The sequence below is a fragment of the Passer domesticus genome, chromosome 15 (assembly GCF_036417665.1).
Source record: "Passer domesticus isolate bPasDom1 chromosome 15, bPasDom1.hap1, whole genome shotgun sequence".
NCBI classification, from domain to species: domain Eukaryota; kingdom Metazoa; phylum Chordata; class Aves; order Passeriformes; family Passeridae; genus Passer; species Passer domesticus.
In genome coordinates, this window is record NC_087488.1 from 15,150,078 (window position 1) to 15,173,805 (window position 23,728).

The 23,728-nt window shown below is 49.9% G+C and overlaps 1 long non-coding RNA gene across 2 annotated transcripts; it reads right to left on the reverse strand.

Moving 5' to 3' along the window:
- Positions 1–16,148: 16,148 nt before the first annotated feature.
- LOC135281715 (uncharacterized) lies at positions 16,149–17,967 on the reverse strand. 2 transcript variants are annotated; one of them, XR_010348258.1, is made up of 4 exons: positions 17,528–17,967; positions 17,231–17,352; positions 16,991–17,105; positions 16,149–16,765 (listed from the first exon to the last, which is right to left on the reverse strand). It is a non-coding gene; the product is annotated as an uncharacterized LOC135281715 (long non-coding RNA). The 2 variants fall into 2 exon arrangements; XR_010348257.1 differs by having other exon boundaries at positions 16,149–17,105.
- Between the last annotated feature and the right edge of the window lie 5,761 nt (positions 17,968–23,728).

The window sequence follows — 23,728 nt, forward strand, 5'->3', positions numbered from 1 at the left end:
CTGGAAGGGATCGGAATCATCAAATCCAACTCCTGGCCCTGCCCAGGACACCCCAACCATCCCACCCTGTGCCTGAAGCGTTGTCCAGAGGCTGCTGGAGCCTTGGGAATGTGGCCATTCCCTGGAATCCTGTTCAGGGCCCTCCACAGAGCCTTTCCCTGATATCCAAGCTTTTCCTGGTGCTTCATCCCTCAGGCTCCCCACATCCCAGCTCCATGGTTCTGCGTGTGTCGGGATTTTGGGGTCACCCGGTTTGGATGCAGCCAGGACGGAGTGAGGTGTTCCCACAGGAACCTCCCTGCGCCAGGATTTCTGTTCCATCCCTCTATTCCCTCCCATCCCATTCTCCAGCCACTCATTCCCTGGGTAATCTGAGCAAACAGATCAGAGCCCATTATCAAATTTTCCTTCACTCCAACTTGAGCTGGAATGGGATTTTCTAGGGAAGAACACCCAATTTCACCACTCCACAAGCCAGCAAACAAAAAAAAAAACCAATTTCTGGCGAGAAATTTCCATCCTTTTGGAAATATTTCTGGGGAAGAGGATCCTTGGAGCCAAACCAGTGGCCCCATCTTGCCCCCACCAGCGCAGACATCCCCAGACACCCCAGCCTGAGACAACAGGTGAAAAGCGAATTCACGGAGAATTTTTCCTTCCTCCAGTTTCCCTTTTTTTTCCCCCTCCCGCCTTTTCCAGCGCAACACATGGTGGGGGTCATGTAACAACAAGAATTCCCAATGTCAGGCAAATAATTTTTCCATCTGTGGGGTGTTTTTTTCCTGCCCAGTTGATGTTTTTTAACGGAAGTGGCATCTGCGAGGTGCTGGCTGTAAATGATCCCTGCAGGAGCTCTGCTTCATGCCCAGCATCCCATTTTTGGCTGCTCCAGCTGTTGTTCTGGAGAGGGCAGGAATGGGTTCAGCTGACAGCTGCAGGCACTCCGAGAAAAGGAAAGTTGTTTTTTCCTGGTCTCCAGTTGTCTCTCCCTTCCCAGACAACCACAGAGAGGTTTTCCAACAGGCAAAGGTTAAAAATGATGAGGAATAAGCACGAGTGTCCTCTTGGATTAAATCCTGAGCCTTTTCCCAGCCTGATTTACATGGTTGGGAATGTTCAGGACACTGGGAAGGTCTGAGCTGCTCTGGCTTGGGATAATTCCCGTCAGGAATGGGATAAGACAGAACTGAGGGAAGAAAATCCTCCAGGTTCAGAGTTCGAAATGTTTCTGTGGAAACCAGCTCTGAGCAGTAATAATTAAGGATTTGGTGCTGTTTCCCTGGAAATGGAAACATTTCCATCACTGGAGAGCCCCTGTGGGAGCTGGGAAGGGGATGAGAGGATTGGAGCCCCTCTGCTCCAGAGCCAGGCTGGGAAAACTGGGATAATGCAGCCTGGAGAAGGCTCCAGAGAGATCTCAGAGCCCCTTTCCCAGAGCCTGAAGGGGCTCCAGGAGAGCTGGAGAGGGACTGGGACAAGGAATGGAGGGACAGGACACAGGGAATGACTCCCACTGCCAGAGGGTGGGGATTAGGATGGGATTTTGGGCAGGAATTATTCCCTGTGAGGGTGGGCAGGCCCTGGCACAGATTCCCAGAGCAGCTGTGGCTGCCCCTGGATCCCTGGCAGTGCCCAAGGCCAGGCTGGAGAGGGCTTTGGAAGTTGTCCCTGCCCAGGCAGGGGTGGCACTGGATGATCTTGACATTCCCATGGCCATGCCAGGGTCACCCACAGCCCCTCAATTCCCCTGTCCCCATCCTGGGAAATTCCCTCCAGGTGTGAAGGACCTGGCAGAGCCTCCACCTGTAGCAGGCACAAGGCCTGCAAGGCCTTGGAGAACAGAAGCCTGAGCTAAGAAATACCAAGTCAGCATGACTAAGGGTTTAGAAGCCCCCCTCTTCCGCCTTCGGACCCTGTTATCTCTCTGTAGACTCATAGGCCACTTTTTCCCCTGACCCTTACTATTGGACAGTTTTCAATCCCCCTATAAGGTATAAAAACCCCTAACTCTGCCCGGTTCGGGAGAGGAGAGCTGTCCCTGGAACCTTCGCGGGGACCCCAATAAAGAACCCTGCGGAACCCATACAGCGCTGCTCCTCTCTCTCTGCGTCTGCTGCGGCTATACCCAGGGTGACGGCCCCAGGCATGCTAAAAGAGCTGAAATCACTAAAGAGCTGAGCTGCAAATCACTATAGCTGCCTGGGCTGCCTGAACCCCCGCTGGGCGATCCTGGACCCTCGTTGAGCTATCCTGGACAACCGGCCTCCCCGCTGGGCTTCTGCCCCTGGGGGCCATAGCTGGCGCTCCGAACAGCGAACGCCCGAACAGCGGGGGGCCCCTGGGCCGACATCTGAACCGCCGTGATAGCCTGGCCGCGGAACTGAATGCCGGACCTGGCATTCCAGAGGAGCAGCATTTCCTCGTGAAATTGTCACTGCCTCCGCTCGCCAGAGATCCTGGAAGGAGAAGCTCTCCGTTTTAGAAGGACTCTCCTGGACAGGAGGTCAGCCGACCCGCACGCCGACACCTGAGCACGCGAGTGTTCGCGGAGGCTGACGAGCAGACGACCCCCAGCAGAACTTTGACCCACAACAGGCTGAAAAGTGTAAGTTTAACACAGCCTCTCTTGCGCGCAAAAAATATTTTTTCCTTGGGTCCTTTTTTTTGGGGTTTTTTCTTTTTTTTCTCTTTTTTCTGCTGGCGGGAACTGAAAAATGGGATCAAAGCTTAGTACGTTGAAACGATCCCAGAACGAGAGAGATTTATATTCCCTAATCCTAGAAATCCTATCTTCTAACAACTTTTCTTTTTCTAAAGGTAACCTTTCAAAAACTAACCTGAAACGTTTTATAAAATGGATTCTCTGCCACTTCCCAGATACTAATACACAGACTATTACCTTAGACTCCTTTTGGGATACAATTGGGACCACGATATATAAGTTTCAAACTAACCAAGACTTTTCTGTAACTCGGTTTTTACCTATGTTCCATGCTATAACTAAAGCTGTAGAAAAAACTAACAAAAAGATTTTAGCCTCAGGGCTAACTTCTGTCGAACGAAACGAAAAGTTCTTATCTCACTTAACAGAAGCGCCTATTTCAAATGCTAATGGAGGAGATAACAGCCCCTCCACCCTGGATTCCAGCACTCCGCTGGGTCCTAGGGTCCCGCCATCTGCGCCGCAACCACCCGACCCCAGGGCGCCCACGGCCCCTGCTCACCCCCTCTTCCCCCGCGCCTTCCCCTCGGGAGCCACATCCTGCGCGCCTCCTTGCTCTGCGTTATCTCCGAGAGCATCTGCGCCAGTTCCCGCCGGGACTGACCCAAACCCCACCCCTCCCCCTGCTCCCCCCGACCCTACTGGGGCCACCCCCACCCCCCTTGCCGTCCCTCCTGTCCCTGCCGCGTCCGCCCCCACTCCCTCCCCCGCCCTCGCCCCCCCCGCTACCATCGCGTCTTTCCCTGCCCCCGGCATCATCCCTGCTGCGGCACCGGACCAGCCCGCCTGCGCACCCGCGCCCCCCCCCACCACCGCGCTTTTGCCTGCCGCCGGAATCGTACCCGCCGCACCCTCTTCCAGTCCCGCCGCCTCCTCCATCCCGCATACCCCCTGCCCCCATACCCTCGCTGCGCAACCCCATACCCACGCTCCGCAGCCCCCGGTCAGGACCCCCCAGACTTCCCTCAGTTCTGCCCCCCCTCCCCACGCCCCCCAGTCCTGTGCCTGCTGTATCACGCATTGCACGGCCACTCCGGCAATGCTGTCTCGCTGTAGCCACGTCCTGCCATGTGCTGCCCTATACCCTGTCCAGCCACAGGCACCTCTGCCAAATGCAGCTCCAGCCAGCCATAAGAAACATAAGGCACGACCTGCTAGCCCTCACTTGCCGTCATCTGATGACAGCAGTGACAGCGATTCTGATTTGGAAATAGAATATGTTGATCCTTGGGCAAAAATAAAAATGGAAGCCACACAGGCAGGGGACTGGCAATTAGCTCAGAGAATTACTGCCTTTCCAGTAGAATATAAGAAGGGAAAAAAAGGAGGTGCCACTAATAGAAAGACATGGGAACCTATTACAAATAAAGAACTTGTGCAATTAAGAAATACAGCCACAGAACATGGTAGAAGTTCACATATTTTTAGAAATTTCCTAGAAGCTACATTCTCAGCACATGTTCTGGTACCCCACGATATTAAAAATATTGCCCAGTGCCTCCTTTCTCCCGCCGAGTACATGCTTTGGGAAAGGCATTGGAAAAAGCAATTAAAAACATTATCAGATAACTATGCTGCAGATGCTGATAAGTCAAATTTTACACTCGAACAGCTGGCTGGTGAAGGGGATTTGCAGAAACCCTCTGACCAAGCTGATACTTTACCTAAGGCAACATTACAAGACGTGGCTATAGCAGCAAAAACCTCTTTACTTCTCACCCCAGATGATTCTACCCCTACCCACCATTTTTCTACTATCAAACAAGGAATAGATGAAAGCTTTATCAAATTTGTGGATAGAATTAAGGATGCTCTGGAAAAACAAATAGAGAGCACAGAGGCAAGAAAAGAACTGTTGTGTAAACTTGCCATGAGTAATGCAAATGAAAAATGTAAAACAATTCTGAGAGCCTTACCCATGGACACAGAGCCTACCATAGAGCAAATGCTGGAAAGCTGCACACGCCACCTGTCCACTGAAGATACAGTGGCCCAAGCAGTTACTAAGGGTGTTGCAGAAGGAGTTTCTAGTGCATATGCAGTAATAGCTTCTAAAGATCAGGTCCGCTGCTACCACTGCGGAGATTTTGGACATTTTATAAAGGACTGTCCAGAGAGGTCACCTCCCAGGCACCCTCGCAATTTCCACCAAAGGCCCCAGAATCAGCAGTACTATCAGCCGCGTCCGGGAAACTTCCATCGGAGCGTGGTGGGGCCCCACGCAAGGACACCAAATCAAAGGCCATCCAGACCCAGTCACGCACCATCCCAGGAGATTCCAGACCACATGAGGAGGATCCAACACACGGAGCAATACCAAAGGGAACGCGCCGTCAGCTGGTAACTGCACTGTCCATTGACTTTAAAAATAACAATGTTTATCGTGTTCCCACAGGCAAACGTGGGCCAAAAGGAGGTCCTTCTAACATCCTAATTATAGGTGATTCTCTCCATAGCCCAAAGGAAATATTTGTTGTTCCAGAAGTACAAACAGTGCACCCGGGACAAGAAATCTTTGTCCAGGTGTACTGCACAGACTTACCATATTTTCTTCCAAAGGGTACCCCATTCGCACAGGCCTTTCTACTCCCTAAGAATCACAGGGAACAGCTTCCTCTCAACCCCACAGCAATGTGGATACAAGTTGTGGGACCGAGTAAGCCTGTCATCGAGTGCGGTCTTACCTGCAGAGGAGAGAAGTTCCACCTACCAGGGATGCTGGACACCGGTGCAGACGTGACCATCATCGCCCGCTCTGAATGGCCAGCTCACTGGGAGCTACAACCTGTGGCAGGCATGATTACAGGGATCGGTGGAGCTACAGTTTCCATGCGGAGCAAGAACAACATCCTCGTCGAAGGGCCTGAAGGCAAGTTGGCTACCATCCGCCCATTTGTGGTAAGGGCCCCCATCACCTTGTATGGACGGGACATTTTATGTCAGTGGGGAGCCTCCCTACGTATTCCCAGTCCGGATTTCTAATTGGGGCCACTGAGGAGCGCGCACTGCCAGACACTCCTCGTCTCACCTGGAAATGCCATGACCCGATCTGGATCGAGCAGTGGCCCCTCTCTAAAGTCAAACTGCGCGCACTACACGCCCTTGTGGATGAACAGCTCGCCAAAGGCCACATCGTAGAGACCACCAGCCCTTGGAATTCTCCAGTCTTCGTACTACAAAAGCCTGGAACAGACAGGTGGAGGCTCCTCCACGATCTTCGCAAAATCAACGAGGTCATCGAGGACATGGGTCCCCTTCAGCCTGGCCTGCCCTCACCATCGATGCTGCCTAGAGACTGGACACTTGCTATCATTGATATTAAAGACTGTTTCTTCAGCATCCCGCTGCATCCCCAGGACGCTCCACGGTTTGCCTTCTCCGTCCCCTCTCTTAACAGAGAGGCTCCACTCAAGAGATATCATTGGTGTTTTCTTCCACAAGGACTAAAGTGCAGTCCAAGTATATGCCAGTGGTATGTTGCTCACATCCTGTCTCCTGTTCGGGACCTATTCCCAAATGCGATCATCCATCACTATATGGACGATATCCTGGTCTGTGCACCAGAAAAAACATACTTGGACAAAGCGGTTAAAAGGACTATTGAAACCATAGAAAAGGCAGGATTTGAGATCCGTGAGGACAAAATACAGTACACCAACCCATGGACTTACCTTGGACTCCAGATCCGGGAAAGGACCATCGTACCCCAGCAGCTCGCCATCCGAGACGACCCAAAAACCCTGAGAGACTTGCACAGTCTGTGCGGATCCATCAACTGGGTACGTCCACTGCTAGGAATTACAACAGAGGACCTCGCTCCACTGTTCAGCCTTCTCCGGGGCAAGGAGAATCTGGACTCTCCATGCACTCTAACACCAGAGGCCCGAGATGCCATCACCAAGGTCCAGGAAGCCCTGTCTTCACGCAAAGCCCATCGCTTTGAGCCCAGCCTGCCTTTCCAGTTCGTCATTCTGGGAAAAGCACCTAGGTTCTATGGACTGATTTTCCAATGGGACACTCAACTTCGAGACCCTTTACTAATCCTGGAGTGGATCTTTACAAATAACCAACCCACAAAGACCATTACCACCTTCCAAGAAATTATGGCACATTTAATAAAAAAGGCTAGAACTCGCCTCCGTTCCCTTGCAGGGTGTGAGTTCACATGCATATATTTGCCAATGACCACTGGGGATCTGGAACATTTGCTCCAGACCAATGAGAGTCTCCAGTATGCCTTAGATAGCTATACAGGCCAAATTTCAGTGCATATCCCAAAACATAAGCTTTTTAATCGTGATGTAACATTTCATCTGACTCCAAAATTAGTCCAAAGTAGGACACCTCTCAAAGCTCTAACCGTCTTTACAGATGGCTCAGGGTCATCCCACAAGTCGGTAATGACATGGAGGGACCCTAAGACCCAAAATTGGGAATCTGACATAAAAATAGTGGAGGGATCTCCACAGATTGCGGAGTTAGCAGCTGTTGTCAGAGCCTTTGAGAAATTCAAAGACGAACCTTTTAATCTGGTCACAGATTCAGCTTATGTTGCTGGCATAGCTATGAGAGCAGAACATGCTCTTCTCAAAGAGGTTTCCAATCCAAAGTTATACCAATTGATTTCCACATTAACACGCTTAATTTCCCACAGAAAACAACCTTACTATATAATGCATGTGAGGTCACACACTGACCTCCCAGGTTTCATTGCAGAAGGGAACAGGAAAGCAGACACCTTAGCCATGGCAATAGAGACTGCTAATGTCCCTAACATCTTTGCCCAGGCAAAGTTGTCACACTCATTTTTTCATCAAAATGTGCCTGCCCTTATCAGAATGTTCAAGCTTTCAAAAGATCAGGCAAAAGCTATTGTTGCCACATGCCCGAACTGTCAAAACTACCAGATACCATCTATGGGGACGGGAGTCAATCCCCGAGGTTTAAACAGCTGCCAGCTGTGGCAGACAGATGTAACCCACTTTGCACCTTTTGGAAGGTCAAAGTACGTGCATGTATCGGTCGATACATTCTCAGGAGCAGTATTTGCATCAACACATACAGGAGAAACTGCGCAGCACACCATAAAACATTTTCTCCTCGCATTTGCAACCCTGGGAGTACCAAAGGAGATCAAAACAGACAATGGACCTGCCTATACCTCTCGTAAGTTGAAAGAGTTCTTCAGTGAGTGGGGAATACAACACAAGACAGGTATACCTGCAAACCCCACAGGACAATCCATCGTGGAAAGGACACATCAGACTCTCAAAAGAGTCCTCAATCAGCAACAGAGAGGAACAAAAATCACTTCTCCAGTTGAAAGACTTTGCAAGGCTCTCTATGTCATCAACTTCCTGAACTGTACAACCTCAGAGCCTGATCCACCAATACTTCGCCACTTTGCAAATACCACCCAAGCAAAGCTCACAGAGAAACCACCTGTGCTGGTGAAGGACCCAGAAACACATAAAGTCTCTGGACCTTTCGATCTCATCACGTGGGGAAGAGGATACGCGTGTGTTCTGCTACCATCTGGTCCAAGATGGTACCCAGGGAAAAACATAAAACCATACCTAGGCACTGCAAATACCACTTCCACAAGCAGTGACAAGAATCCTCCTGAGTCAAACACGAGACCTCCTCAAAACCAGACCAGCTCGGCCTGGAGACGAAGACGTCGCCAAACATCCACAGGTGGAGGAGACGACTGTCCCATCACACAGCAGCAGACAAAACAGAAAGCTGAACAACATTCTGTGGCATCAAGCCCTAGACCAGGCACAGCCTGAAAACAAAACTGTTCTTTGAATTAGATGTTATTACCCTTTTTACCCTAAAAAACCCTATTATCCCTTTTATCAACCCTTACCAAAAGCCTCTAACTTTTACCCACTCCCCCACCCTTAGCACCATAGAAAAAAACAAAAACAAAAAACAGTAAAAAACTAAAAATAAAGGGGGGAGGTGGAAGGAACAGAGGAAAGGAACAAGAAAGGAACCCTAACCCTCCCCTCCTACCATAAAAATAACAAGTTTTGCTTATATTCCCTATCAGAAGCCCCATTCCTGCCCAAAGATGAAAAATATCTCCGTTGGCGCTGTCCTCACTGCTGCCTGGATGTTCCTCACCGTGCCATGTGCCGTCGGTTGGATCGGCCCACAGCCGAGCCATAATGTCTGGGTAACCTTAGCAAGAACATTAAAACAGGATAACATGTGCTTATCCATGGGGAGCGTTGATAACCCACTTTCCACATGTCTAGTAGGAATTCCTTTTGTAGCCGATGATTGGCCCGCCTATAATTCAGAGCTTCTCCGCACCACAGGTAAGAGACCCCACCAGGTAGAAACTTGGGACCAGTGGACAAAAATACTGCCCAATGCTCTTGAGGAACCTCAAGAATTGGATCTATTGGGATCCTCCAAGGCCACATTCTGTGTCAAATTTTACTTTAGACGTCCAAAGAATAATTTGCCTGAAATTGATCTGAACAAAAACACATACCGAAAAGACATATCACCAATTAACAAAGCCTACAACCCTCACGATTGGTGTAATTACACTGCTCGTGTGATCTCTGTGTCCTCTCTCCATCCCAAAATTCTACCCAAGGGAACGTTTCTCATCTGTGGTGACAGAGTATGGGCTGGGATCCCCTCCCGACTCCAGGGAGGTCCCTGTACCCTAGGAAAACTTTCCACCCTTACTCCAAATATCACCTTGTTGCACAATTGGAAAAAAGAGAGCGAGTTAAAACGCCACAAAAGGTCCTACACAGCATTTGATGAAAATTGCGATCCCAAATTATACGATTGGAACAAACCTAAAAAGATAACGGTCTCAATATTCCTACCATGGGTAGCTGCAGCTAAGGCCCTGGGTGACATAAATCACCTTGGGTGCTGGCTCAGTAAGCAAGCTAACGCTACTTCTGCTGCCCTGAGCGATCTCTTAAAGGAAGAAGAAACCACAAGACATGCCTCCCTCCAAAATCGAGCAGCGATTGACTTCCTGCTGCTTGCCCACGGACATGGCTGCGAGGACTTCGAAGGGATGTGCTGCTTCAATCTCTCTTCACGCTCGGAATCCATCCACGCCAACATCCAGAAACTGAAGGGACTTGTGAAGGACTTAAAAGTAGAAAAGACCCCAGACTGGGTCAATGATCTCTTCGGTCAATGGGGATTAACGGGATGGGCTGCATCTTTGGTTAAGGGAATGTTGTGGATTTTTCTTGTAATTGTCATCGTGTTACTTATGTTCTCATGCCTTGTCCATTGTTTTAAAAGAACCATAGGGAACGCCTTTTTTCTAAATACAGAAAGTGGAGTTGTAGCAGGCACAAGGCCTGCAAGGCCTTGGAGAACAGAAGCCTGAGCTAAGAAATACCAAGTCAGCATGACTAAGGGTTTAGAAGCCCCCCTCTTCCGCCTTCGGACCCTGTTATCTCTCTGTAGACTCATAGGCCACTTTTTCCCCTGACCCTTACTATTGGACAGTTTTCAATCCCCCTATAAGGTATAAAAACCCCTAACTCTGCCCGGTTCGGGAGAGGAGAGCTGTCCCTGGAACCTTCGCGGGGACCCCAATAAAGAACCCTGCGGAACCCATACAGCGCTGCTCCTCTCTCTCTGCGTCTGCTGCGGCTATACCCAGGGTGACGGCCCCAGGCATGCTAAAAGAGCTGAAATCACTAAAGAGCTGAGCTGCAAATCACTATAGCTGCCTGGGCTGCCTGAACCCCCGCTGGGCGATCCTGGACCCTCGTTGAGCTATCCTGGACAACCGGCCTCCCCGCTGGGCTTCTGCCCCTGGGGGCCATATCCACCCATTGCCTAGTCTGAGAAATCCAGGGATTCAAGCTGTGCCAGGGGAGGCTCAGGGTGCACATCAAGAGGAATTTCTCCAAGGAAAGGCTGGTCAGGCCTTGGAATTGCCCAAGAAGGTTTGGAGTCCCCATCCCTGGAGGTGTCCAAGGAATTCCTGGATGTGGCACTCAGAGCTCTGGGCTGGGGAGAGCTTGGACTTGATGACCTTGGAGGGCTTTTCCAACCTCAGGGATTCTGGGATTCTGGGATTCCAAATCCCTGGACAAGTGGGGTCATCAGCTGCCCTCCCACCCAGAGAAGGAGAGGCTCAGGCAGAGCTCCAGCCACACTTTGTGCTCCTAAAGGAACTTCACGGAGACAATTCCCGAGGTTTGCATGGAAAACCTTCCTGCACCATGGACCAGCTCACCCTGTGCCGTGACCACATCCAACGGGAAGCCGCCAGCCCTCCTGGATCAGCCCCCCGCCAGCAGGATCCCCAGCTGGAGCCCGGAGTGGGGGCAGGAGGTGACACATCCCGCGTGCCGCCCCCCGCGCGCTCCCACCCCGTTACACAACCCCAAAGCTCGCCAGCGGCTCCTTCTCCTTCCAGGCAGGGTCTGATTCCTCCCCAAATGCCGTGTGGAGGTGGCAGCGCTCCTTCCATCGCTTCCCTGCCCACGCTCCTCCTGTGACATCCCACACACGTGGCAATCAAAGCCGGGAATTCAGCCCGGCTTCCCGAGCGCTTCTCCCCCAGCCTGGCAGCGCTGGGGGACGTTCAGCTCCGAGGTGTCCAGGGGCTCTCTCCTCCACGGGAATGGAATATGGAATGATTTGGAAGCTGGATACAGGAGGAATATTTGTCCTCAACATCATCAAGGAAAAAAAAAATCAAAGAGATTTGTTTATTTTTTCAGCATTTGTTTATTTTTCCAGATCGTGGAAGGATCGTTCCCCACCTGGTAAAATCCTGAGAAAATGGAAAAAAATATTCCTCATCTCTCCCTGCTTAACTGGAAAAGCATTCCCAGCATCCTTCTTTTATTAAATGCTGTTTTTTTCCAATCCTACATGTAAAAAAGGGGATTTTATTGGGTAAATATAATGCAACAACCATGTGTTGTTTCCCACTCCACGGCAAATGTTTCCACTTCCTGCCAGGATTGATTCCAGATCGAAAAGCGCTGCTTCATCCCAGGACTTTTCACACAATCTGTTCGACTCAGCCTACGAGCCGTGCAAAATTTCCTTTTCCATCCCATTTCCCTGATTTTTATCTCAATATTTGGGGAGCCAGAACTCAAACTCAAAGATTCCTTCCAGATCAATGGTTTTTCCTTCTGTGTTTCCTTTTCCTGGTTGCATATCCATGAAAAGAGAATTTCCTGACTGTGGAAAACAAAAGAGAAAGGGAATTTTGTGGAAAATTTCTTCCAAATTGGCCAAGTGCTGGTGCTGACCCTGATTCACCTGAGAGTAAAAGAGGAAAACCATAAAATCCTGCAGTGTGGACAGCTTGGGAAAGTTTTTTCCCTAAAAAGATATGGATTGATGGATGCTCTGCACCAGCAGGAGGAATGACATTTCCTCTGTTTGAAGAGAAAAACCTGAACTTCCCACATTTTAACTCCATTATTTTGGGGGTAGATTCCATCAAGATCCAGGAAAATTTCCCTGCTGCTAATGGAAATCAGGCTGAACATCCAAACCTTCTTTGAAAAAGCAAATTTCCAATGATGTGGGATTGTATCTTCCTTCAGGAAAACATCCAGAAAACCCCAAATTCCCATGGATTTGCACAGATCTGACTGAGCCATCGAGAAGGAAATCCTGGGATGGTGAAATCAGGGAATCTCTGCTTTGGGATGGCTTCTGATAAGGAAAACCTGCCAAGACTGAGATCTCAAAGCTCTCCTGTGCCTGATTTTCATGTGGAGACATCCAGACCTAATTCCAGGTGAAAAAGTGGGAAAAGAGCTGTTCCCAAGCAGTTCTCTTCCCATCATTCCCTCACCTGTCCCCCATTCCTGGAGCAGGAATTCCACCTGCATGGATGGCTCAGCTCAGCACCCACTCCTGCATCTTCTCCCTGACTTCCAAGACTGGCAAAGTCCAGGCATGGAAATGAGATTGGGAAGAGCCAGTTTAGACTGGGGAAAGGGTGAGGATGCTGGGATCGGGGCATGGAATAGCTCCCATCCATGGAAAATCTGCCATCCCTGAATGCCAGAGGGTTTTCCTGCAGCTCTTGGCCCTGGGGGGATTTTCCGCCCTGTCCCTCAGAGCTGGTCTGCAGGATCCCATTCCTGCTGGACTCTCTTTCCTTGGCTCTTCCTTCCCACGTGTCCAACCAAACCTGCTCTGATCCATGATGTAATCCTGGATCCATTCCTATCTTTTTTTTCCCCTTTTATCCTTGCTCTGGCACAGACAAATGCCCCAGTGCCTCCATCCAACGTGCTGGGACACAACTTCTTCCAGACTGGGAAAATCTTGGCCTCCAGATCCCAAGACAATGTTTGTTTTTTTTTTTCCTGTTGTTTTAAGCTGTTGATTTCTCGGGGGCTCCACATCTCCTCAGCATTCCCAAACATCCGATGATTTTATTCCAGTTGCCTGGTTATCCACAGCCAGGCTGCTTTTCCACTCACCCAAACCTCCTTCGGTTATGAAACACAAAAACCATGGAATGCTGGATGTTTATTTGATCTCTTTTCCCCAGAGAAGGAGTTTAATAATTTAACAGCAAATCTGAAACTGCTCCATGAGGAACAATTTGCTTTAGGGGGAAAAAAAATGAGAGGATTTTTTTTTTCTTCCCTCTCCCACATTCCCAAATAAAGGTCTGGTTTGCTTTGGATCATGTTCACTCTCCGAAGACTTCGTTTTCCTATTAAAATCTTTATTTCACTCCAGATTATTCTACCATTCCTTTGTCTCTCTGCCTTTGGAATGCAGCTGTCACCATGGCTTTTAGGATCCTTCTTCCCATTGGTTCCTGGGAATGCTTTATATCCCCTTGGAACGAGCCCATAAAGGAATTCAGGTGCTTTTGAACCTGCCAAGTGCAGCTCATCAAGGGACGCATGGAAAGGAAGGGCAGGAAGCAACAGATTTGGGGTCACGATTTATTTACTGAGAGCATTTTTTTGGGAGTTTATTGCTTGTTTGGGCTCCTCAGGAATTGTTTTTCCGTCTGGAACCAGCACCTCCATGCTTGGAGTGTCCCAAAATGAGGGATCTGTGTGTCCATGTGTGTCCATGTGCATCCAGAATATCCCTGCATCCCTTCCCTGCACAGCCGGGATCCGTAAATCACATTTTGAGTGTCAAAGCCCTTCTACACAATTCCCAAAAATGTCTGAAGTTTAACAACTTCTGAAATCACCAAGATTTTCCCAAGATCCGTTCCCAGAGGATCTGTAAGACCTGGAATCTCAGCAGCAAGGAAAGATCCCAATCCCTGCACATCCATGCTCTGCTTTTCCCCAGGATCCTCAGCCCAGCCTAAAACATTTGGGATCCCCTTTGCTCCCAAATGTTTCCCTCCTCCTTGAGGACACCCCCAGGGAAAAAAATCAGGAATAAATCATCAGATCACAGCTTTTCTAACTGCAAACTCCTCCAGAAAATCCAGTTCCCATCCTTCCCAAACGGAAACTCTGCTTTATTTTTTAATATAATCATTATCTATATAATAATTATAGATAGAATATATATTTAATTTTTAAAAATTTGCTGCTTTTAAAAAATATTTCTCATGGGTTCCCTCCTCCCCTCAGTGATTTTTAATCTGTGGCACATAAAAATATGAAGCCGAGGACACTGTTCCGATAATTCCTTGGAAAACACTCTCCAGATGTGTTGTTGCTTTTCCACAGGGGGAATTCATTGTGCATGTCTGAAAAAAAAAAAAGAAAAAAGGGAAAACAGGGAATTTTTTCCTAAATTTGGCTTTTGGTTTAAAATAAAGGAAGATGAGCCACACTTTGGGGCTGGAGATGAAAACCAGCACACCCAAAACTACCAGAACAAAATGAGGATCCAGGAGAGGTCGTTTGAGGAAGGAAAAGTGGCAGAGTAAAAAAGCAGGGAAAAAATCCCACCCAAATTTAGGAATCAGGAGCAGAAATAGGAGCCTTGTTCCCTTTAAGCTCAGCTAATCTGAGTCAAAACCTACACGAATCAAGTTAAGCTGAGCTCAAACTGCCGCTCCTTCCCACTTGGATGCACTCACACAAATTCTCCGAGATGTTAGTGGCTCCTGCTTTGTTGGGAATCACATTTACTTTGTTGGGAATCACAAATCCCACTCTCAAAGAGGGCTGGGATTGTTTGGATTTTCCAAAAATTGGGCTTTCACCCCCCCAGTATTTTCAAAGCATTATCCAATAATCTTTGAGGGAGGTGGGAAAAGTCGGGATCGTCATCCCTGTTTTACAGAGCAGGGAGAAGCCAGGAGAGGGGGGATCCCTGCCTTGCCCAAGGAGAGGGCAGGATGGGATTAATCCTAAGAATCTGCAGGCTCACGGCCCGGGATCCACTGCCCTGAGCTTCCCTTGGGATGGGAATGAGGAAAAGACTGGACAGAGGGAGGGAGGGATCAGCAGGAATTCTGCGCCACAACGAGTCGCTCCAAGGAATTTTTGGCAGCAAAAATTGTGCCAGGAAGCTCAGTGGTGCCAGCCCGATCCTGTCCTGCAGGATGCTGATATTAGGATGAGGGAAGGAGTTTTCCCAAGGTTCTTTCTGCCCCAGCTCCTTCGGACAAACGCAAGCTGGATTCCAAGAGGGAATGAGCAGCAGGTCCGTGCTAACGGAGCTCTCCGGACAGAGATGGATGAGGGAGCGCTGACCCCGGCGGCCCCGCTGGCAGGGGAGCAGGGACAAACAGCTGGGAGCTGCAATTCCCTCCCCCGGAACAGCTGGATCTGAGGGAGGACATCTGTCTGCAGTCTGGGTGGTTTGGGAGGAAGAACAAGCACGGAGCGAGCCGGGATCCTCGGGATGCGGAACGCGGATCCGCCACTGGGGCCACGGGGTAGGGATGGGATGGACTGGGCCTCCCACGGAGCAGAGGTGGCAGGAAGAGCCCTGTCAGGGGGTCGTGCACTCCAGACCCTCCTCAGTGTCCTGGGATTGTATGTGAAGCACCAAAATTCCATAAATCCAACAGCACACATGGAGGCTCCTCACCCTACCGGGGCCAAAGAGCCAAACAGGTGGAGGGAAAGTGGGAAATCTCTCCAAATTTTTCCATGGCTGCTAGCCCTGGCTTAGCAAAGCTGCTGGATGCTTCTGCAGCTCCAAGAGGGATTTTTTCCCCATGGATGTGCCAATCCCACATCTCACAGCTGTGCCCAGAGCCTCGTGGGTGATGCAAAAGCACCTGAGGATCCCAATTCCAGGAGTTTTCCTGTCCCTCCCTGGCTTCCAGCAGCAGGTGAAGCTCTACACACTGCCCAGCCTCTCCATCCCAACTTTTGGGAAGCTCACAGCCACTTCTGCCAAGCTTTCCCTGCTCCAGAGCTGCTTCCCGACTTCCCAGAGCAAGATCCCAATGCAGCACTCCTCAAAAATCCCTCTAAGAGCCAGAAAATCCAATTACCGCAGGTGCTTCATCAGGGAGGAAAATGAAGGCAGAGTTTGCACCTCCTGAACGTCAAAGCCTCAGAAGGGCAAGAAATCCATGTAGGAAACCAAGCTCTGGAGCTCAGGGTTGTTTCTTACTGAGATTACAGGAAATTCCCTTGGGACATCCTTCTCCACACGAGCAGGAATGTTGGTTAAGGATTAAGTCCAGCTCTATTTCCTGAGAATTTTACTGTCTGGAGCACTATTTGTATGGAATTTCTGTGTTTGCCCTGGGAGAAACCAAACATTCCCTGTTGGAGGCACCTTCACCTCGATCCCAGGTGGCAGCATGTGGATGACAAACTTTATTCCAGCTGGATTCCAAAGCCAGGAACAGCTGGACATAGGAGTGTCCTACCAGCTCCACCACCCTTTCCAAACTGGCACCAGAGCCCACCAGGAATTCAGGGTAGGAATTTATTGACTACGAGTCCATGTAAAGCTGAGCTGGCCAAGAGTCAGGACCAGTGGACACCACACCAAGCAGCTCCCAAAAGCTGGAATTCCTTCTCCTGACTTTGGCTGGAAGTTCATCCCAGTTCACAGCAGTTTTGTTTTCCCTTTGTTCTGCTTCCCTGTGCACGAGCCCGTGGCCTAGAGGGAGAAATGCTGCTTGAATATGCAGGAAAGCTGGGCTAGATTCCCGTTCTTTTGCTCCTCCAACTCCTTTAAAAGGAAAAGGAGCGGGGTTTTCCAGCCACAGGGGTGTCACATCCACGGATCTCGTTGGGAACTCGCTCTCCAAGCCTCATTCCCTTTTGTCTCCCGCTCCAGGAGCGGGGCCGGGGGTGCTGCCAGACCGTGGAATGCAGCTCTCACCCCTTGAAAAGTCTTTCAGGAATTCCAACTTCGCACAGGCGTTTGGAGCCGGCCCAGCTGCCAATTCCACATGAGACAACCCGGAGATAAAGGGATGTTTGTGATCCTCCAGGTGCTGGAAAAGGGAGGAACCGTTCAGGTGAGGAGTTGGGTGAGTTTACCTGCTCGGGGTGATTGAACTGCAGGGTTCACCCACACTTTCTGCAGCGCCACTTCTGCCCTGCTCAACACTGCAATTACCTTGATTCCCTTCCCTTTCCTGGTGTTCCCATCTTTGGGAAGCCCGGAGAGTTTTTCCAGGTTTCCCATCACTAATAGGAGTGGAAAATGGTCCTGCAACTGGGAATTTGGGCTCCTTGTCACTGGCAGGGGGAGGAAATAGCCAAAAAAATTCATGAACCAATGGTTTGGCTTGAGAAATCCTACAGCAGATTCCTGGGATGTGCTGGGATCCTTCTGAGGGAAGGAGTGACCCTCCCTGGTGACCCTCCTGGCCTCAGAGCACTCAGAGGAGAACTTCAAGCAGGTAGAACTCACCTGGCCTGGGGATTTCATGGCAAACCCATCTCCAGGGCCAAAAGTTGGCTGTGTGGGGGGAATCTTTCTGAAGTGGGATTTGCTGGCAGGGAAAAGCTCAGCCCCGAACTGCTGGAGCCCTCGGGCTTCACTTAACCCCTGCCTGGCCCCCTCAGTCTGAGCCCACGCTAAGCCTGGCTTTGATACAGCCCCACACCCCCCGACAGCTCAGGGGGCATCAAATAAACCCCAGAGCCCCAGGGGCTCAGCCCTGCCCCCTCTGCCAGAGCCCATGGAGAACGTGGAGCTCATGGAACATGTGGAGTGTGTGGAGACCATGGAGCACATGGAGAACATGGAACATGTGGGGTGTGTGGAGACCATGGAGCACACAGAGAACATGGAACACACAGAGACTGTGGAGCACATGGAGACCATAGAGACCAAGGAGAACATGGAGCACATGGAACATGTGGGGAGTGTGGAGACCATGGAGAACATGGAACATGTGGAGCCCATGGAGAACATGGAGAACATAGAGAACATGGAGAACATGGAGAACATGGAGTCCATGGAGCCCATGGAATATCTGCCATGGACAGATGATGGGACTGAGCATTGCTCTGCCCTTTGTGTGTATCCTGCAAGGTCCACTGGCTGCTGCTGGCACTCATTTTGTGGGATATTTGTAGGTTTTGGGATCGAACATCACCCTGTCCTTTCTGAGCATCCTGCAAGGTCCATTCCCTGCTGCTGGTTCCCAGTTGGAGATTTGCAGGAACCAAGTGCAGCAGAGCAGATGGACACAGCGAATCCAGTTCAAAGGATTTACGGAACCACGACCTCAGTTAACCACACGTGGCTTCCTCCGAGCTGACACCTGCTGATGGTGCAAATTTCCTGAGACTGGACAGGCAAGAGATGGGTAACACCATCAGAAAACCATAAAATCCTGGAATGGTTTGGGTTGGGAAGAAATTTTAGAGGTCATCTAAGTTTCAACTCCCCACCATGGGCACGACACCTTCCACTATCCCAGGGTTCTCCAAGCCCCATCCAACCTGGCCTTGGACACTTCCAGGGATGGAGCAGCCACGGGAATCTGTTCCAGGGTCTCCCCGCTCTCTGAAGAAAGGCCTCAGGTGTCCCCTGGGCAGGGCTGGTGGGGCAGATGTCACTCCTCCTGTGAGGGGACACTGATCCAGCCATGGCCACGCTCCGGAGGGTGGCACTGACCCTCTGGACAGGCCGTGCAGCCTGCAAGGCTTGGGTCTCTCTCCTTGTCCTAATCCACGCTGGATCAGCTGATTTCATTTCTAATTTCCTCACACATGTGCTACAGCACAGCTGTGGAACATGAGCCGAGTCTGCAGAGGAAATCCTGAGATTTACACAGGCCCCAGTGGATTATAAAAACCTGGAAACCGGACAGATAACACTCATGGAACAGACTCGGAACATGCTGGGGAGAAAAAAACCCCACGCTAGATTAAAACCTGCTGTTCCCTGCTAAATGTAAAAGTGTCTTTTCCAACACTTTGAACTACTGTGGTGAAACTTTGTAGGTAGCTGTCGTTTCAAAGGTGCAATCTTCAGGAGGATTGTTTTCCTTTTTTTTTTTTCTTTTTTAATGGATTTGTGAAAGCTGCAATAAAAGAGTCCTTAAAAGGCCTTGACCTTGAGGCCTGCGAGCCTTTAGCCTGGCGAGGTTCAGCCCTAAACCCTGTGCAGCTTCCAGAGCTTCTGAGAACTTCCAAAATCCGAGCTGGCTGCTGATGTTACAGCCCAAGGTGGTGGGAGGAAGAAGTAAACAGTTCCTGTTGGGAGATGTTGCGTTTTCCATCCCACTGGAGCCAGTTGGACACTCCGTGGGTTTCTGACAGGGGACAGGGCTGTTTTCCCAGCTTTTCCCTGCCTATGGAAAGGCAGCTGGAAGGGGAATTATCCTGGAGAAAAGGAGGCTCAGGGGGGACCTTCTGGCTCTGCACAACTCCCTGACAGGAGGGGACAGCCGGGGGGGCCGGGCTCTGCTCCCAGGGAACAGGGACAGGAGCAGAGGAAAAAGCCCAAAGCTTGGACATCAGCAGGAATTTCTTCATGGAAAGGGTGCTCAGGCCTTGGAACTGCCCAGGGAGCTTTGGAGTCCCCACCCTGGAGGTGTCCAAGGAATTCCTGGAGGTGGCACTCAGAGCTCTGGGCTGGGGACAAGGTGGGGATCAGGCACAGCTTGGATTTAATCATCATGGAGATTTTTTTTTCCAACCTCAGTGATTCCACGATTTTATGATTTTGAATAAATTCAGCCAACGATCTCAAGGATGCTGCTGTCCTGGAGAGACATTTTCCTATTCCCCATCTCAGCAGGACGGATTTTTTTCCACCCATTTTCCAGTGGGCTGCTGGCTCAGAGCTGCCATTTTTGTGCTCCTGCAGATCTCCAGCTGCATCAGTGGGATCGAAACAAAGCCCAAGGTCAGACTGGCTTTTCTTGAGCTGTCAAACAGATTTGTTGCTTTTCCCAGGATCAATGACTTCAGAATTTGGGCTGCCAAGCTGCGCTGGGTCACGTCCACCCAGGGCCAGAATCTCTTGTTTTGAGGCCTCTTCTTCCCCCAAGAATTGTGGGAATCTCACTCCTATTTTATCTTGATCATCAAAAGAATTTCGAGGAGGGGTCAGATGAAAGTTTGGGGGGTTTCCTCCCTCATTTCTGTGAAGAAGAAACCAGGATGGTTTGGGGCTTGTGAAAGCAAAATCAGCTTGAGTTGGATCTCAGATCTATTTTATCTCAGTCCCTAATCTTTCATTTGAATTTGGGGTTTCCAAACCAAAACCCAGGGAAGACTTTGTGAAAAAACCAACCCGAACTCCAACCTCCTCCACACATTCCAGACGGTTGCTGAGAGGAATTCTCCTCCAAGTTCATCTGAATCAAACTGTGACAAGGAAAAACCTCGGCTGGCACCCACCTCCCCTCTAAAGGACCAAATCCCACCCCGAGAGAGGCAGGAAGAGAAAGAGGGAAAGGCAGACAAGACCTGGTGTGGTGTCTGTGCCACCAAAATGCTCCAAGCTGGAATTGTTCCAATGCAAAACACCAAATCCAGGCACCTCCTGACCTTCAGCAGGGCTTGAGACACTCAAAAAGTTGCAATATCCTGGGACAAGAGAGAGGAGAAGCTGCTGAGATGTCCACGGAATGCCAGAGTTGTTGGAGCAGCCAAGAGAACAGAGTGGCTGGAGTCTGGGCTCCTCATAAGTTAATGGAGAAGGTTTGAAGATGCCTCATGTTGGTTTTTGAAGGGCTTTGTAATGCTGTCCTCAAAAAGGTCATCACTTCTGTCCCAGATGAGTTCAATTTTAGGATTTTCATCTGGGATGTGGAGGAAGTTGGGCAGTGCACAAGGCTCAGGTTTAAACATGGCCTTTCAGCGTTTGGATTTTGAACCTTTAATATCCAGAAAGAATCAGGTCTTGGCAGATGGTCAGTGACAAAAAGGAGGAACTCAGTCCCTGCAGGTCAATTTTTCCACCAGTAACATGATCCCACACTAAAAAAAAAAGTAATTTCCATCCTCTCCCCCTGGAATCTGCGTGTCTCCTCTTGGATCCAACTCTTTGCAAAAATCGCTTCCCATTTAAAAAATTGATTTCCTCAATCCTAAATCTGCATTAAGTCCCTCATACTGCGTTTTCTGAATTATCCATTCTGCTTCTCGCGTCAAAAGTCATCCCCCGAGGGGTTTGTGACATAAACTGCTGCTTTTGACCCAGAACTGGAGCTTCCTGGGGTGTTTTTATTTGCAGTTCTCCCACTCCAGGAACTAAAAAGTAGCCAAATGAAAACCTGCCATTTTATGCAGCCACTACATGTTCACACAAATCATCTTTTTATTTTTTGCTGTAATTTTTGGTATTTATTTGCTGCATGTCACTCAAATTAAATGGGAGATAGAACAAATTAAGCGGAATTTGTGGTGATGCCTTTATAATTTAATTTTGTGTTTCAAAATTTTGCCATGACTGGTCCAGAGCAGGGATCCTGTGATGGTCTCAAGGACAAAATTAGGGTGAAGTTGGACATTTATTTAAGTCCTCAGGGAGGGATTTTCACACTCACAGCGTCCCTTGAGTTGCTTCTTCCTGACATTTCCAGCCCTTGGACTTCTCTATCATTTTTCCATGGCCTTGTCCACCACTTTTCCATGGGCTTCTTCATCATTTTTCCATGGCCTTGTCCACCATTTTTCCACACCCATTCCTCTCTGGGAACATTCCAGGTGGCACCAGGCTGTGGATTGTCCCCCAGGATCCACCTTTTTGCAGGTACAGAGCCAGAAATCCCAAATCTGCCCCACACCCCGTGCCCAGCAAAGGGGACAGTCCCCAGCCTGGGCGCTGCATTTCCACTCGAATCCGAGCGGGATCATTTTCCCTCTGGAAAACCAAAGGGCCAGACTTGGGGATTTTATTGGAGCGTAAACTTGGACAATTAAACTCTTCAGGGAGGAGATTTCTCGAGGCAGTTTTGTCAAGCAGCTTTTTCCAGCTGAGCCTGGGCCCCAAAATAACGAGAGCCCGAACACAGAGCCGCTGTTTGCCGGTCGGGAGCGAGATCCCGGGAATGTCAACCGGGAGCCTGGTGAGTTTTCCTCCTTAATGAGGTGTGAAAAGTCAACGGAGCCGCGTGGTTCTCGCAGGGGAGCCGTGGGGAGGCTGTTCCAGGGCCAGTCCCTTCCACCCTGCCCTGCTCCAAAGCCCCACAATTGCCCTTTGATAGCCACGGATCCAGCCCTGCTTCCCTTCTCCAGTGGCCAAACAGGGAGCCTGGGAATCCTGGAAATCCCTGGAGAGCCCAGCAGCACGTGGCTCCATCCATTCCTCCAAAGGTTTCTCTGCTGAGGGGATTCAACCCCTGAAATTTGGCTGATTTGGGGTGTATTTCAGTGCCTCTCTGCAGGCACTGAATTTGTTCTCCTGATCCAGCTGGGATTGGATTTTGTTCTCCTGATCCAACTGGGAGTATGCTGGTCATGGTCAGGAACAACACTGAGACCGAGGCACTGGGTAATTCCTTATTTCTGGGTTCCCAAAGAGCTGAAATCCTAATTAAATGCCAAAATTAAGGTGCTGTGGGCTGTGCTCCCCATGGGAAGTGGCCCTGGAAATCCTGGAACCCAGAGAGCCTGAGAGCACCTTCCTCCATCCATTCCTCCAAGGGTTTCTTTGCTGAGGGGATTAATCCAATGAAATTTGGCTGGTTTGGGGTGTTTTTCAGTGCCTCTCTGCAGGGTGGATTTTGTCCTGCCAGGCTCCTGATCCAGCTGGAATTATCCTGGTCCTGCAACAATTTATGAGACTGAGGCACTAGGTTATTCCTTATTTCTGGGTTCCCAAACAGCTGAAATCCTAATTTAATGCCAAAATTAGGGCGCTGTGGGCTGTGCTCCCCATGGGAAGTCACCCAGCACTTTGTGCCATCACCTCCAGGGCTGAAGCCACCAGAGAAAATAATTTTCCTGGTGCTTACAGCAGAAAATTCCAGGTTAAAGTCAGCTGCACATTTCTAATATATCCACTACAGACTCTGAGATGAACTCCTCAGGCTGTCCCGGGACACTTCCCCAGCCCAGGAGAAGCTGAGGGAATTTCCCCAAGGAAGAGAAGCATCCAGAAACATCTCTGGGAAGGGGATGTGGGATGCAGGGAAGCAGGGACAGGTTGCCTCCGAGCCGCTCCTGGCACATGTTCCCGGCTGCCTGTTGCTGTCTCCGAACAGATGTGGGCAGTTTGTGGGATGATGAAGTATTGGATCTGTTTCTCCTTCAGGGATTATTCCTACCAAATAAATCTGCAGGTTTATATGTTTAGCAGCTGACGGAGATCCCTTTTCCCTCCCCTTCCCCGTTCTGTTATTCCTTGCAGCCGGAGCCAAAACAAGGCTTTTAAGGCAGGGAGAGGAGGGGGAATGCTCAGGATGGGATTTGGGAAATTTTAGAGACAATGCTACAGCAAATGGGGGCAAAACATCCTGCCCAAAACACAGCTCATGGATCCATCTCAGCTTGTTCCAGGAGGGATCCTGGACTCCAGGAGTGTTGGTTTAACCACCAGGTCATAAATTCGTCTGGGAGCTTTAGGATTTGTGGCCTGGGGAAAGATCTTTCCCTCTCTCCTGGTGGTATTGTATTAATTTTTTTCCCCCCTTTTCTTTCTTTCTTT